Below are 17,405 nucleotides of genomic sequence, written 5' to 3'. Positions count from 1 at the left end.
GACACCACAGATGATGTCCTTCAGTTCAGCGGTCAAAGGATTGAGGCAAACTCTCTGGGTTCTTCTGCTGAGGAAGGAGGCAATCCACCTGAGGGTGTTTCCTTGGATTTTAATGTAGTGGAGTCTCTTGATGATGGTGCTGTAGGATGCTGCTGTTTCTCCCTGGTCAAGGAGGGTTCTGATGTCATCAGTGGAAGTGATTAGGGCTGTTTCAGTGCTGTGGTTGGTGCAGAATCCAGATTGAGAGGTGTCCCAAACACTGTTGTTCTCCAGATGCTCCTTGAGTTGACGGTTAATGGACTTTCAAGGATGGGAAGGGGAGCAGAGAAATGAGACCGTGCTTCTTGAGGTTGCCTGGGTCGGCAGTTTATTTCATGAGAAGAGGCTTGATCTCAGTATGCTTCCATTCTCCAGGGAATGTGGCCATGGTGATGGAATTGTTAAAGATGGCGTTGAGTTTGTTGCTGATTATCTTGCTCCTGAGGATGAAGATATGTCGGGACAGGGGTTTGAGGGTGCTCCAGAATGGATGGATTTCATGACGGCAGTGGTGTTTTTTGTGGTGAGCTGGTCCAGGTGGTGAGCAGATGGTCGTAGTTTGTGCTTGTGGGAGCCAGGAAGTTGAGAGTTTTGCCCGCAATGGGTTAGGCAACAAAGTTGTTGTAGATGGTGGCAATTTTGTATTGGAAGAAATCTAAAAGGGTGTTGCTGAGTTCCTAAGAGGGAGTGATGATGTTTTCGGACGCTGAGGGGTTGGGGAACGCTCTAGAGATGTTTTTGTTGACATTGAACTTCCCGCGCCCCAAAGGCTTCGAACGACAAAGGTGATTCCCCAGTTATGCTTTAGACAATGAGGTGTTCAGGCAGGAAATACGGGAGGCGATAAAGGACAATTTTATCATAAATACTGGTTCAGTTTACTCCACAGCAATTCTATGGTGGGATTTAAATCATACATGAGCGGCGTATGTATTTCCAAGCGCACTGAAGTGCTGTGGGATTTACACAGTACTTTAGCCCGATTGGAAAAAGACCTTTTGACCCTTGACTCCGGGCAGCTGCTGGCAAATGACCCTGAAATAGACAAACAATGGGCAGCCTTGTTTTCAGAATACAGAGATACTGCAGAGAGGGAGATCTTTATTATGGGAAAGTACCACAGCGCCAAGAAATACGAAGAGCGCAAATGTCTGGGACGGGTTTTGGAGCAGGAATTGATCAGGCCTCCCTACAGTAAGGCATATATCTCCGAGTTACGAATGTCTTCGGGGCAACATATCACTGACCCACTGGATGTCCAGAGGGAATTCCTGTCTTATTTTAAAACGGTATTCACCACCAGACTGGGAAAGGCTCTGACAGAGCAGCAGAGCTACTTGTCAGAGGTCGCACTAGTATATCTTGAGAAGTTTATGCAGGATTTCCTAGCAGAGCCCATCTCGGAGGCAAGCATTGATGAAGCCAACTCTGCCCTGAGATCTTCCTTAGCCCCTGGCCTGGATGGTTTAATGGGCAAATTTTAAAAGGCGTTTAAAGATTTGCTGATCCCCCACCTCATGGAGGTGTATGCCGAAGCCCTGGAGAGACAGGTTTTGCCTCCGACCCGAGGCTGTTATTATTCCCCGCCCCAAACCGGGATAATATCCCTTATTGTGTGGCTCCTACCGGCCACTTTCACTCCTGAACTTCGATTACAAAATTCTGACCAAGGCTCTTGCATGTCGTCTTTCCCTCCTAATGGAATCTATAATTTCCCTTGCCCAATTTCGTTTCATCCCTCATTGCTCTACAGCTTTCAACCTTTGCACTTTATTTAACACCCTGCATTGAATACATCCTGAAATCCCTGCTGCGGTGATCCTCTTAAACACAGAACATGCTCCCAGTTGGTTTCATTGCCACAACAGCCCTGTTATACAGTCAGCCCACTGCTCGACTTCGACTAAATGGTACCTTGTCTGTACCCTTTTCCCTCTCACGAGGTATGTGTCAAGGCTGTCCATTGTCGCCCTTGTTATTTATTTGATCCATGGACCCACTGACACAACATTTTCAAGAAAAACACCTTCATAGAGGTTTCAATTCACCACATGATTTCATAAAAGCTTTTTTCCTCATCTATTTTTCTAATTCAGTAGTTATGATTTTTAAAAATTTTACAACGGCAACTTTCATAACTATATCATTTGGATCAAGGCAAATTTTCAGAGCCTGCCTGCATGTTCTTGTGGCCCGAAGATTAAAGTGAGGTTTGAGTAATGCACATCTTTCCCTGCGAAGGCCAGGACAGATACATAAGAGATGGACAATATTTTCTTCTCCGCCTTTCAACACGTCTGCACAATAGACTGGAGTTTTTTTCCATGGCAGAGCGTGACTAAGGCCTGGCAGAATTCCAAATCTTGCGTTCATGAAACATTGTTTACTTATTTCAGACCATGGTATCTCCAGGTATTCTTGCACTTTCTTTTTTTCATATCTATTTATTACTATCCACGAGTGTTTTCTTTTACCAGAATGTTTTTATCATGTGATAGTGATAAGTATTTGGTTGTTCGATTCACTATTTTTTTAAATGACCCATTGTTTATCGTATTGTTCCATATAGGCATCAGTGAAAACTCTTCTAGTGCATCGTGAAGATATTTCCCAGCAAGTGATTTTTTATTATTATTTACTTCTTGCCAGAGTATTTGTGAATTCCCATTGGATTGGTGCACGTAATAGGTAAACTATTTGGGTATACACATACACCTAGAGACTGAGCAGGTCACCTGCCGCAACTACAGGACATCAATTTCCAATTTAGAGGCACAAATAGACAAATGGCTTAAATTCCCACTATCAATGGCCGCGCGGGTTGCCCTTATCAAGGTGGTCGTACTTCCCAAATTTTTATCTTTATTTTTAAAACATCCCGATCCCCCTCGCGAATAGATTTTTTACCCTTTGTACACACTTAATTAGATTAGTATGGGGTAACAAGAGTGTCAGGGTATGCTGGCATGTTACGATGTTTCCCTGTGATTGCCTGAGGGAGTTCCCAGAGACCCCAAAGATATCACACCTGCATCCGCCACCAGTTGGGTCGGGAGAAATGACGATTAAATACAAATACACCACTCCCCCGCCACTCCCAAACGCCAAATGGTTACCTCTCATGGGTGAAAAGCTCATTCAGAGGACCTGCGCTAAATTTAACATTGTAAAAATGGGCGATCTGTTTCCAGATGGCCATATTTTTGATCCCGATATTGTGTCCCTATTCTCCGATGCTACATGCATGGATAGATTTGTCCTTATGAGACTCCGTTCAGTGCTGCAAGCTGCTCTCCCTGATTATCCTCTAGAACCCCCGTCCTTCGCTCTGCTCACGATAGTGATCGGTAGCGAGAGAGGGGTACATATTATATCTCAAATCTACAAGGCATGTGCTGCCATCATCCCATTTAATGATGACAAGGTACGCAGTGCTTGGAAAACTGACTTGGGTACTTCAATAACGGATGAGCAATGGCACCTTGCTGTACAGTAATGAAAAATGTTTACCTTAATAGCCGCCACAAGTTGATCCATTTTAAGTTTCTTTGTAGGATTTATTTCACCCCATCCAGAGCCCATAGGATAGACCCCACCAGATCACACCAGATCACACCAATGCCCAAGGTGCAATGCCTCAAAAGCTGACTTTGCCTACCTTGCCTGGACCTGCCCACGTATAGGCACATTCTGGATGAAAGTCCATAAGATAGTAAGTATTATGGTAAAGGTACCAATGATCCCCCTGCCAGAAATTGCCCTCCTAGGGTACGTTGTGCAGTTCCCCCCAAAAGTTCACAGATTTGTTGCCATTTGTTTGTTATTGGCTAAAAGAGAAATCTCCATACATTGGGGCAGCAGATCTGCACCTTCGGCAAAGGGATGGTTAAGGAGTTTAGCATCCTGCTCCATGAGAAGTGAACTATATGCAACAACGATCCCAGCAACCTCCAGACCCAAGGATATTGGGCCCTTTTAGCTCCTTCCTGGACGCGCAGCATCAAGATCGCCCACAAAACAGGAGTGGGGTATAGTCCCATCTGGGGTGGGTTAGGCTGCTTCAATGTGCAAGTCAATTGTTAGTTCCACACAACACGAGACTTACACCTTGTTATGATTTCAGTCTGTTTATATGCATGTCATTGATCTGGGCAATGTTTATGTAAAGGGGGTTATGGGCTACTGTTACGGCGATCCTGCTGGGAGTTGGAAGAACATGTTCATGTCATATATAGTCATACTAAATCACTAATTGAGCCTATAACAGACTGTATTGTCTTTGTTCTTGTATTTGCAAAATGATTTCACTCATTGCAGTGCTTTGTCTCTAACAAAATGCAAAATAAAGTTTAAAAAAAAAATTCTAGAGATGTTGAAGAGTTCTTTGCTGTGTTTGGAGCTGGCTTCAATGTGGTCGGCAAAGGCGTTCTTTTTTGTTTTTTTCAGGAGCGGTTGGTATTGTTTGAGGGATGTCTTGAAAGTGCCTCAGTTTGGTTGAGCCAGGTTTTGGTGAGGAAGATGATCCCTGAGGCTTTGGACATCCAGTGGTTGACCAATGGTGCATTTGCCAATTTTCTTCTTACCCGTGATTTATGTTGGGTAATCCTCTGACGGGCTTCCTGAGAGGTCTTTCCAATGTACAGCTTTGGGAAGGGGCAAACTATTCCATAGACTACATTTCTTGTTTTGCAGTTTGTAAAACTGTCATGCTTCCAATGGATACCTTCGAAAGAAAAAATGGATCCTTCCATAGTTTGATCTCAGCAAGTGCAAGTTCTGCACTTATGATGTCCTACTACTGGTGGAAAACTTAGCATATTCCTGAGGTTGGCTGTTTGTTCACTTGGTAGAGCTGCCCATACTAAATGATTGGCCACGCTCATATCCATCTTGAGTGCAAAGATAGGGGGTGTTGCAATATCGCTGTGTAGATTTTTAAGTAAATACCAATTTGAAGTAATCATTTTCTTCAATTGATGTGCGTTGGGACAAAACGTTGTCACGCACACTATTCTGGTAAGCTCAGGTTTTACCCTCTTTTCCAATAAGGATTCTCTTGGCACCCACCAAGCTCGTTTTAAGGCATGTTTAACAAGTTTTTTCGGGTAGCCTCTTTCAATTAGTCTCTCCATGAGTTTAAAAGCATGCTCGAAATATTCATCTTTACAGCAGCAGTTCCTCCGGATCCTAAGAAATTGTCCGAAGGGTAAATTGTGCTTCAAACTTCTTGGATGATAGCTGGTGTAATGGAGGGATTTATTCCTGTCCGTTCTCTTCCGGTATAGTGTGGTCCCTAAACCGCCTTCTACAGGATATACGTTCACATCTAGGAACGTTATCGCTTTATCTGATGCTGAAGAGCTGAATTTGATGTCCTGGGTTCTTGAATTTAGCCAAATGACAAACTCGTCCAATTGTTCTTTAAGTCCACACCAAATGAAGAATACATCATCGATGTATCTCATGTATTTAGAAATGCAATCTACATACGGGTTATCCTTGAAAATGAAGTTATCTTCATATAATCCCATATAAAGGACTGCCAGCTCCGGAGCGTCTGGTAAAAAAATTCAGAATTAAATGTGAAATAATTCCTCTGTAAAGCAAATTTTACTAGTTCCAACAGAAAATGTGTGGGAAAACGTCTGGGTCGTGGTCTCCAGAAAATATTTCAACGTTTCCAATGCTTGTTCTTGGGGTATCTGGGTGTAAAGGAAGACTACATCCATTGTGACTAGTAGCTGTTTAGAGTTGTCAAATTCTACTGTTTTAAGTCGATTTAGAAATGCTGTAGTATCCTTTAGATGTGGTGGGACTTCCTCCATGAATGGTTTGAGAAAGAAATCTATGTATTTTGCAACCGGTTCTATTAGAGAGTCGTAACCCGACACTATTGGCCGTCCCGGTAGGTTGATCAACCTTTTGTTCATCCATCTTAGGTAGAACATAGAACACTGGTTTTCTGGGATTTTTATTTTGTAAGAAAAGGTATTCTTTCGGGCCTAGAATTCGACAGTCAAATCCCTTCTGAATGATGGAAAAAGTTCAGTCTGAAGTTCACTTGTGGGGTTCTTACCAATCCTTCTGCAGCAATTGGTGTCGTTCAATTGTCGCAGTATCTCATCCTTATATCTATTGGTGTCCCATACTACTACTGCTCCTCCTTTATCCGCCTGTTTTATCACCACTGTTTTGTCATTCTTCAAAGCCATTAAGGCATCTTTTTCACTCTTCTGGAGATTGTACTTGATGTATTGTTTTTTGTGTTCGATCGCTGATATACCAGAAAGCATAGTTCTTTCAAAAATTAAAACTTCTTTGGGAATTTTAAAACTCGGAGGAATGAAAGTGGACTTCTTTTTTAGTCCTGTTACTTCCATTTTGTTAATATCCGGTGCGTCCTTAAAAAAAGTTTTCAAGCGTATCTTGCGGCAAAATTCCATCGCTTCAAGTTTCATCTTAACAAAATTGGTGGGTTTAGACGGGACAAAGGAAAGTCCTTTGTTTAATACAGCAAGTTCTGCTGCGGACATGACTCTTTCTGATAGGTTGTAAACTACAGAAGGTATTAATTCTTGTAGTATTGACGACGAGTTGTCATCTCCCATGGTTGCAGGTTGTAGCGTGTTCGACCTATCCCTCTTTGTTGGCCTCTCCCTAAAAAAGATGTCTGATTTTGTTGTTGTTGAGGTTGCTGATTTTGTTAATAGCCTCTCCTTATTGTATTATTCCTGGTGTCCCCAGTGTCCGAGTCACCTCCTGATGATGATGATGAGGTATCAGAAAAAGTAAGAAACATGTTCCCTTGTGGCCCTGCCCCACCCCTTTTTCTTTCTGTACCCACCGCCCATTGGCCGCCCCGCTCCCGCCTCCCAGCTGCTCCTCCCACCCACTTCGCCTCAGATGGAGGCTGGACGGCAGCCGCGCAGCGGACACGTGCAGCGGGCATGCCACAGGCATGCCAAAGATGCGCCTAAGGCAAGCCCGACTGCGTCCGTCCGTGCCTGGACCGTGCTCAGCGACAGGACCCCTGGCCCTCGACGAGGCCTGCCCACCCGACAAACTTATGACACTGCCACCCCCCACGCACTCAACGCCGGCTGGAACCCCGCCTGCTACTGAGCCACCACGAAACGCACCCACGGACTCTTCATCTGCCAAATCTGCAAATTCACCTGCCTCCGACCCTGCCCGGCACCTGCCAAGCCAAGCTCCAACAACAATCACCTCAAGTGCATCCTGCTCAACACCCGCTCCGTCCACAGGCACGCCGTCGAACTCTGGAACCTCCTCAACACAACATCAACAGACGTCGCCTTCCTCACAGAAACCTGGATGAACGCCTCTTCAGCCCCCGACATTGCCATAGCCATCCCAGATGGCTACAAGATCACCCGGAGGGACCGTGTCAACCAAACCAGAGGAGGCATTGCCATCGTCCACAGAAATACCATCCGAATCACGACCAACTCCGACGACACCCTCACCGCCGCCGGAGACCTTCACTTCCAGATACACACCAACCCCAAGACCACCCTCAGAGGCACTCTCATCTACAGACCCCCGGGACCATGCACACAATTCAGCGAAGCCATCGCAGACTTCGTCAGCCCGCACGCCCTAACCTCCTCGGACTACATCCTCCTAGGGGACCTCAACTTCCACCTGGAGAACAACAATGACAGCAACACTGCCACCCTGCTGGACAACCTCGCCAACCACGGTCTCAAGCAACTGGTGAACACCCCCACCCACTACGCAGGCCACACGCTTGACCCCGTCTTCTCCTCCAGCAAGAACATCTCCTTCAGCCACTCCACCGGACTACACTGGACAGATCACAGCTGCGTCCACTTCAACTTCAGGAGAACCACGACCCACCACCACCCGCAACAGGTTCCCCGCAGAAGCTGGAGCGAGATCACCACCGACCAGCTCTCCACCTCCCTCAGCCAGAACCCCCCCAACAACACAACGGACCCCAACAAAGCAGCCCACAACTTCACACAGTGGCTCACCAACTGCGCCGATGACATTGCACCACTGAAGAACCCCCCCAGCAGACCCGGCAGCAAGAAAGCCTTGTGGTTCACCAACGACCTCAAAAACTCTAAGAAAAAACTGCTGCACCCTCGAGAAAGCCTGGCGCCACGACCAGACAATAGAAAACATGACAGCCCTCAAGAACGCTACCCGCAAACACCACCAGCTGATCCGTACCTCTAAAAGGACAACATTCAAAGAACGACTCAACAACAACACCCACAACAGCAAAGAACTCTTCAGCATCATTAAAGAGCTCTCCAATCCCAGCGCCTTCAACAACAACATCACAACCTCGCAATACCTCTGCGACTCACTCACTTCATTCTTTCACTGCAAGATGGCCGACATACACAACAGCTTCGGCACACAGACCACGCACCCAACAACCGAACCAGCCCCCCACCACGACTCTCTGCACCTGGACCTTGTGTTGTAAATTAGCAGAAATGGGTTGGCGTTAGCAGAAGCCATCTTGTATTTAGAAGTTATCTTATCTGCTTTTTAGAAGCCATTTTGTGTTTCTGGCAGCCATCTTGTCTACCATGTGCTGCCATGTGCTCACCATGTGCTTTGTCCTACTTTCCTGTTAGCTGCACCTGAAGTCTGCCCAGTAACAGGATATATTTAGCCTCCTCCACTTTAACGCATGCTCAGAAATGCCCGGTAGGATCTGCAGCTGTTACTGATTAGTTTCAGAAAAGAATGTGTTCACTACGTCCTGAAAACTGTTAGCTCCACCCACTTGGTTGAACAAAGAGAACTTGTATGTCCATATTAGGTATTTTTTGTGTGCCTGAACGAGCCAGGACTGCCCCTTGCATTTATGCTTACTATGTAAGTCTGAAACATATATAATGCCCCAGGTTTCTGAATTCCTCAGACTGCCTCATTCAATTGCCACCGCTTCTGTGTGACGCTGCCTCAACTCATATGAGTTTAATAAAATGTTTCTTTGAATATTCCAGATTTCTGTGTCAACTTCTTGCTGCTTTTAAAGGATTCCCTGAGAAGCAGGTTTTTGGTTTCAACACTTGGTCAGCACCGAAGACACCACCCGCACGATGAACACCATCCACTCCGGCTCCCCAACCGACCAACACCACATCTTCAACAAAGCCGACTCCATCATCGCACCCCAACTCCGGGACACCATTAACAGCTCCTTCGCATCCGCCACCTTCCCGGAGAGCTGGATACATGCCGAACTCAGCGCCCTCCTGAAGAAACCCACCACGGACCCCACGGACCTCAAGAACTTCTGCCCCATCTCGCTCCTCCCCTTTCCTGCCAAAGTCATCGAGAAGACCATCAAACATACAACTCTCTGCCTTCCTCGAGACAAACGGATCCCTTGACTCCTCGCAGTCCGGCTTCCGAGCAAACCACAGCACCGAGACCACACTCATCGCAGTTACCGACGACATCAGGTCCCTGCTCGACAACGGGGAAACAGCTGCCCTCATCCTACTGGACCTCTCAGCAGACTTCAACACCGTATGCCACCACACCCTGATACAGTGCCTCAGCAACACCGGTATCCAAGGAATGGCCTTGGAGTGGATCATCTCGTTCCTCGCCGGAAGAACCCAGAGAGTCTGCCTTCCCCCGCTCCGATCCATGGCCACCGAAGTCAACTGTGGCGTTCCACAAGGATCTTCGCTCAGCCCTACCCTCTTCAATGTCTACATGAGCCCCCTCGCAGCCATTGCACGCCAACACAACCTCAACATCATCTCCTACGTTGACGACACCCAGCTGATCCTCTCCCTCACCAATGACCCCGCCACCACCAGAACCAGCCTCCAAGAAGGAATGAAAGACATCGCGGAATGGATGAAGCTCAGCCATCTGAAACTGAACTCAGACAAGATGAAAGTCCTCATCCTGGGACCATCCCCCTCCTGACCATGCACGCAATCTGGGCTTCATGCTGGACTCCTCCCTCACGATGACCAAGCAAGTCAACACTGTCTAATCATCCTGTTTCAACACCCTGCGCATGCTCCGAAAGATCTTCAGGTGGATCCCCACCGAAACCAGGAAGACGGTCACCCGGGCCCTCGTCACCAGCTGTCTGGACTACAGGAACAGCCTCTACGCTGGAACCACGGCCAAACTCCAGAAAAGACTCCAGCGCATACAGAACGCTTTGGCATGACTCATCCTGGACATCCCCCGTCACAGCCACATCTCTGCCCATCTAAAAGACCTGCACTGGCTCCCCGTCAGCAAGAGGATCACGTTCAGACTCCTCACCCACGCACACAAGGCTCTCCATGACATGGGCCCCAAATACCTCAAAAGCCACCTCACATTCTACACACCCACCCGCCAGCTCCGATCCGCCAGCCTCGCCCTCGCCTCCGTCCCACGAATTCGCAAAGCCACCGTTGGAGGAAGATCCTTCTCCTACCTGGTGGCCAAGACATGGAACTCCCTTCCCACCCACCTATGGCTGACCCAGGACCACCTCTCCTTCGAGAAACAACTCAAGACCTGGCTGTTCGAGCAGTAGCGACTCCCCCCCTCCCAGCGCCTTGAGACCCTAGCGGGTGAGTAGCGCGCTATACAAATTTGTATGATTGATTGATTGATATGGTTCAGGCCTTTTTACCTGTGATAATTGGGATGTACATTGAGGTAAATGTCTCTATATAGGGATCCCCTGGGGTTCTAGGTTGCTCCATAGGGTTAGTGGTAGTGGTAGGGGGAGAGGGAGAGGTGTGGTGTGGTGCAGCAGCCAGGGCGGCTGACTCCAGAGCGCAGGGCTCACGGTTCAAACCTTGGCACCATTGGCAGCTCAGCTCAGCAGCACCCTGTGAATCTGGGCAATAACTCACTTATTCTTCCCAAAAGCACCCAGTGCCTTGAGACCCTTGGGAGTGAGTAGTTTGTGCGTCACATATACTGGATTTGGCAGTGAGAGAGTGCTGTCTTCCAAATCCACGCATGCTCCCCCTGAACTGCTTCTGTCAGTTCTAACCTCCAAATGGAATGATTTACTAATCAAGTTTAACAGCCTGGCACCAATGACTACCTTGAAAGAAAGAGAAGGACAGACCATTTCTGACAACTGTGTGACCTGTCTTGAATAACACCGGACCAAAGAAATTACCAAAAAGCAAGGGCACAATACACAACACTTGCAGTGAAGAGTGGCTTCCTGCCCTACCTCCCTATCATGTGTGCTTTGAAAAGAACTGAATTGGCATATGCAAAAGCAACAGAACATCTTCTACCAAAATTGGTTGCCATAGAGATGTTGAGCACTGAAAGGAAAATGTTCATTGATTTTCTTGGTTGCCCATATGTTTTTGTGGTCATCAAACTGATCAGTTTCAGAGTTTATGTCTCACTTCTTTCTGGAAGTAGACAGTAGCAAATTACTGCAAATTACAGGGTGTTCATTTGTTTATTTACTCTTGGAGCTCAGATCACCTGTGAAGAGGAAGGCAAAGTGCAGCAGAAGAAATCCTGGTTGCCTCTCCTTCAGGGGTAGGGTCCATAACCAAAGACTAAAGAAGAAATATCCCTTCATCCACCCATCATATTTCCCAATGATTACTAATGTAATATTCTGAACTTGAAGACAGGAGAAAAAAAGGAACTTCAAAGCATGCTTCTAGCTGACCGTTCCCACCACTTGGACACAATAGATAGCCAGCTTACCCAGGATTCTTCCTGATTTTATGTTCTGTCTTTGGCTGAGAGGACTTGGGTATACCTTGACTTGAATTCCCATCCTAATACTTGTCTTTTTGTGCTGGACGCAGAGAGGCTTGGTGTGCAACATGAAAGCAATTTCTTAGCAGGATGGGGTGTGCTGATCCCTGTGGTTGGCATTTCTACTGTCCATTTTTGGAGATGGTAAGAAATGTCAGATATTGACCACGCTGATGAAGTCATGACCTTTTGGCTGGCATTAGTAAGACTGCTGTGTTAAACGTTAGGACGTGATACGCAGTAACCCGTGAAACTGCATCTCCTAGTAATGCACCATGAGTGGAGCACTGCCCACTCATGTGCAGTAACATATTTTTGGTTTCAGCCCATGAATTTCTTTTTTCTTGTGGGTATATATTGGAGCACGGTTGTGGCCAATGATTGTTCTATTTTGGGGAGTCCGTAAACATTCCTGTAACAACTTTTTCTTCATCTTCATGCCCAGTTTCTCCATCAGGAAAGAGATCAGGAGAGATTTTTGCCTTTATTTTTTTTTTTAAAGCGGATGGCTCCTGTGGTTGTTTTTTTACATCTCCAGGGATGCTGCATTTTTCCGAAGTGGGACAACTGGTTACTTCATGCTCCATTTCCATAGGAGGCTTTAAAACTCTTCAGGAGCATTTGACTCATAATGTTCTACTGTTGCGTAAGCTATGACTTTGATGTAGCTCTACAAGGTGTGCTTTCCCACACACGAGTAACATTGGAGAACTTGGATGAAGGTACCAGTAGTGAGTGTAAAAGACAGATTATTGTATACCTACAAAAAACAGTATTCAATGCGCAATTTAGATAGAGGCGTTGCTTTTGGATTAATAACAATCCCATAAAGGGAGCAGGGGCAAAGTGCAAACAGCAACACACATTATTTTCGTTATTCACAGTATCACACACACACTGTATTAAGATGAGTAAACAATTTTAAGTAAAAGTATTTATTATTAAAGGAACAATCTGTTTCTAAGTACATCTAAAACAACTACACAAAATATTCAATCAACAAGCTTTATTCGAATTCATGTAGAAAATTCATAAAGTATACAAGATAAAAACACATTAAAAACAAACAAAGGTTATGTTCATTATGTGGTCACTTTTTGTACAAGGTTAAAGAGAGTTCATTATACTAATAAAATCGATTTTACAGTTCATCATAAACAAACCCTAGCAGCTATGGTAGAAGGCGTGATCACATCAATTTCAATTAAATCACAAAGTTTTAAAAATATGGTTGATTTTCTTATATGGTGAAACATTTTGAGACAAGACAGAAAAGCTTCAGGAAGTATAAAAGAGCAAAATACATAAGTCGTTACTTTGGTAAAGCCCATCCCCAGGCTTAGTGTGAGTCATTATCGGTTTCAATTATTTGCAAAACCCTTCCAAAATCGGATTAATAAGTCACTGCACCAGGTCTATACCAGAGAATAAAGCAAATCGATTCTGGGTGGATATTATGTGCTTACTAGATCCAGGGCGTCTGCTTCCCGTTCCTGAAGTTGTTTTGTACATATGATCTTACAGGGGGCAGGTATGTAGTTCTAGGCACACAGTTCCCAAGTCCCATTTGGGCCATCGCCCATTTGTGGCTGCCTACTTCGCAGATATTTGATAACTCGGGTGTCCCTAAAATTGACCAAGACCAGGTCTCCCGGTATGTCCTTGGGGATAGATCCTAACCACCCTACCCTTCTGACATTTAAAATCGTTCCATCTAAGTTGGGTGGTAGGGGTATATTTCTGGTCAGCCAAAAAGTCACCCTATTTGCCAGATCTGCTGGTCTTTCAATTTTGCTGTTGGTGAGTTCAGGCACGCCCGAGAGGATGCACACAAAAGGAGCCACCTCCGGCGGTAGATCTGTATGTTTAATCTTTCTTTGCATGTTGCCATACTTGAAGGACTTCCCCTCTCTCTGCATGGGTGGTATAGGCGGCCCTTCTCTAATGGCAGGACTCTGAGCTATTAGGGGGTTTGATATGGTTAATGTTTTGGGGGCAGGTCCAAAAATGTGTGCGGTATTACTTTGTGCAGAGTTGATGGGGATGTCAGGAGCGACTAGGGTCTCAACTTGCTTATGTCCTTCCATTCTTTTTGTAAATATTACGTTTGCCCTGATGGTTTCCTCTATGGTTGTGAGCTTTTCCCCTATTACCTCAATTCTTTTTTCCAATGGGGATATTAAAGATTTTACCAGAAGCTCGATCTGAACCAGTAAATCGGATGGGGTATTGGATGCAGGAGAGTCCGGATTAGAACGTACCTCAGATGTTTTTGGGGTATTGCTAATGGCCGAAAGGGGTCTTAGATACAATTTTTGTTTTTTAGCTAATCTTCCCCTCTGTTTAGCACATTTGTGCTTTCTATTAAGAATGGGGGCCTGGATGTTTACTGACAGTTGGGTAGTGTCTGTAGGTGATAATAGAGGGGGAGTACCGAGATGGCTTACAATTAGTTGAGATGTAATGCTATGCTGGGGACTTGTGTTTCTTATAGCACATACATGAGCGTTTGTTTGCTCATTCCCATTTTCAATGTTGGTATATACAGTTTTGGAAAGCAGATTTAATTCCTCCAGGAAGGCAACATTTTGGGTTTGGTCTGGTAGCACCAGAGGAGATTGGATGCTAAATGTGGGATCTATGGGGAAGCTTTGTTCTACTCTCTCTATTACGGACTCGATTTCTGATGTAGCCCTAATTAGATAGTTGTCCAATGTCCCCTTCCTTTGCCCCCCCTGAAGGATATTATTTATGTGGGGCCCTTTGTCAGTCATGATGTGGTTAGCTTTCTAAATATATATATGACAATGACAGGTGCCTATGCAAGTAGTGCACGTACTATAGTAGCAAACAATGGAGAAGTCAGAAGGTAGCCAGGTAGGGGATACTGAAGAGTATAGAAAATCAGACAGTTTGATGGGTTAGTTCATGTTACCTCCCTTTTCCAGTGAGCATAAGGCGAAAATCAAACGGGGTGGCCAGTCTGGTCCTCCTCGTGCCTCTGAGGGCCGCAGAGGGCCCGCCCCTTGCCCGGGCTTTGCTCGGCATCCTGCTCGCATCCCGCGAAGCTGGTCAGAGCGCTATATATGGGTGCCTTCTGGCGCTTGCAGTGCGTGTAGAAGCTGCGCCGCCGCTGGGGTAGCCGGGAGTTGCAGTCCCGGGGCGGCGGCGCTATGCCTGCAATGTAGTGACTCCTGGCGGTGGCGGAAACCGAAGAGGACTCCCCTCGTCCCCCAGCTCTGGTGAGTGTGCACCCCCTGCTCCGCCGAGCAGAGCGCTGTATATGGGCGCCTCCTGGCGCTTGCAGTGTGTGTAGAAGCTGCGCCACCGCTGAGGCAGCCAGGAGTTGCAGTCCCGGGGCGGTGGCGCTATGCCTGCAATGTAGTGACTCCTGGCGGTGGCGGCAACAGAAGAGGACTCCCCTCGTCCCCCAGCTCAGGTGAGTGTGCCCCCACTGCTCCGCCGAGCAGAGCGCTGTATATGGGCGCCTTCTGGCGCTTGCGGTACGTGTAGAAGCTGCGCCGCCGCTGAGGCAGCCGGGAATTGCAGTCCCGGGGCGGCAGCGCTATGCCTGCAATGTAGTGACTCCTGGCGGTGGCGGCAACCGAAGAGGACTCCCCTCGTCCCCCAGCTCCGGTGAGTGTGCCCCCACTGCTCCGCCGAGCAGAGCTCTGTATATGGGCGCCTCCTGGCGCTTGTGGTACGTGTAGAAGCTGCGCCGTCGCTGAGGCAGCCGGGAATTGCAGTCCCGGGGCGGCGGCGCTATGCCTGCAATGTAGTGACTCCTGCCGGTGGCGGCAACAGAAGAGGGCTCCCCTCGTCCCCCAGCTCCGGTGAGTGTGCCCCAGAATATTATAAAAACACCAACAAGGCAGGTTATTAATAATGAGAATAAAATTGAACATTTCTAACATGTTTTAAAATGTTGTCTTAAGCCTAACACTGTAAAGACTACTTCTATGCGCCACACTAAGAGAGCATGTAAGGCGGATCTACTTGCAGTCTAAAGCTCCTTAGGGAGAAGAGATGCACTGCATACCTTGTTGACAGCAAAGGCTATATTTATCAGCGGAGGTGTATAGCCAGTGCTCCCTGTGAAGGTACAAACACATGCTGCGGTCTTCCTTCGGGGTTCAGAGTCTGTCTTCAAGTGAGATTTTGCATCTGAAAAGTGTGCTGGCAGTACCTTCTCTGGCAGAATCTTGGTCATAAATCTAGGCGAAGAACCTCTCCTGAAAGTGGTAGTTGTGATATATTAAATCTTATCAGAGATGGACATTTCTTATATCATTACGTACTATCTTAGACAATGTGCATGAAGGTATGAGTCGAAGACGTTTCCTTATGAACATTGAAGGTAAAATGATGAGACTACCTTATTTTGTGCTCTTATTTAACCTTGACCGAGTGGAAAGTAGATATTTGGCCCAGACAAATGTTGCATCAAGAGTTGTCTATGCCATCAATCAGCTTTATATTTTCACAGTTCTTAGAAAGATAGGGTCAAATGACATCTGCATTAAATGGCAGACATGACAATGATTCTGCATAATTCTGGAATTAAGGGGACTTCTATTGTCCAAGATTGAGAAGTTGGCAACTTCCATTATCCATGATGGAGTCAGGCCTACAATAAATGGAATCAGAACTTAGGGGCTTTACAACACTACTACTCAATCGTTTGAAATGTCAACTGACACATTTTGAGGAGAACATATTTTGGACAGACTTGAGGATGGTTTTTCTTCCTGCAGAAATAGGAACAACTGAGCGCAGGGATCATTCTGAAGCTCTGGCTTGTCTGTGATAGAAGGTCCAGTCAGTGTCAAACGGCCTCCTGTCTATATCCGGTGTCATGGGCCTGTATATCATGTATTGCCTCTTTTGGTTCATACACTGAAATATTGGAAATCTGCATCCACTGTCATCTCATCTAGTGCCTCTGCTACAATTTAGTAAATAGTTTAAAAAGCTTGAAGTGGAACAAGTACACAGTAAGACACACTATGTGTGTGAGATATTTTTGAAACATGTTATGTTGTGATCTAAGGCAGTGATTTGTAAGCTTTTAAATTCTGTGGATACTGACTTAATCATCACTGCAATATGGGGACCACTACTGAATAATTTTTTTAATCCCTTACTGAGTGATTATTGGAATTGGAATCCAGAGACCCTGGCCTAAGCAATTTCAATGATTTGAACTGCAAAGCACAAAAATACAGAAACAAGCATTCATCAAGCTAATACATAAATTAGGAAATATGTTATTTAATTGACAACCAAATAGAAAAACAATAACAAATTTAATTTAAATTTGAAGGTTGGAGCTTTTCCGGGATGGCTGCGGAGAACAACACCTCTGTATAGCCATAGGTGACGCTGCCCCACCCCCGTAATGGAGTTTCGTGGTACCTGAGCGGGCGCATCCCAGAAAATGAAGGTCCTGCTGGCGGTCTTTCTCTCCCCTTCATGGACTGTATTCTGCAGCTGTTGTTGGGGGCAGCCTCTTCTCCTTCAATGGGATGGCATGAAGCATTGTGTCACCGAGGTGACTATCGCTGAATATGCTGGGAACAACAACGGAGGCTGCTTGG

The sequence above is a fragment of the Lissotriton vulgaris genome, chromosome 6, assembly GCF_964263255.1.
Source record: "Lissotriton vulgaris chromosome 6, aLisVul1.2, whole genome shotgun sequence".
NCBI lineage: Eukaryota > Metazoa > Chordata > Amphibia > Caudata > Salamandridae > Lissotriton > Lissotriton vulgaris.
This window is presented reverse-complemented; position numbering follows the sequence as displayed.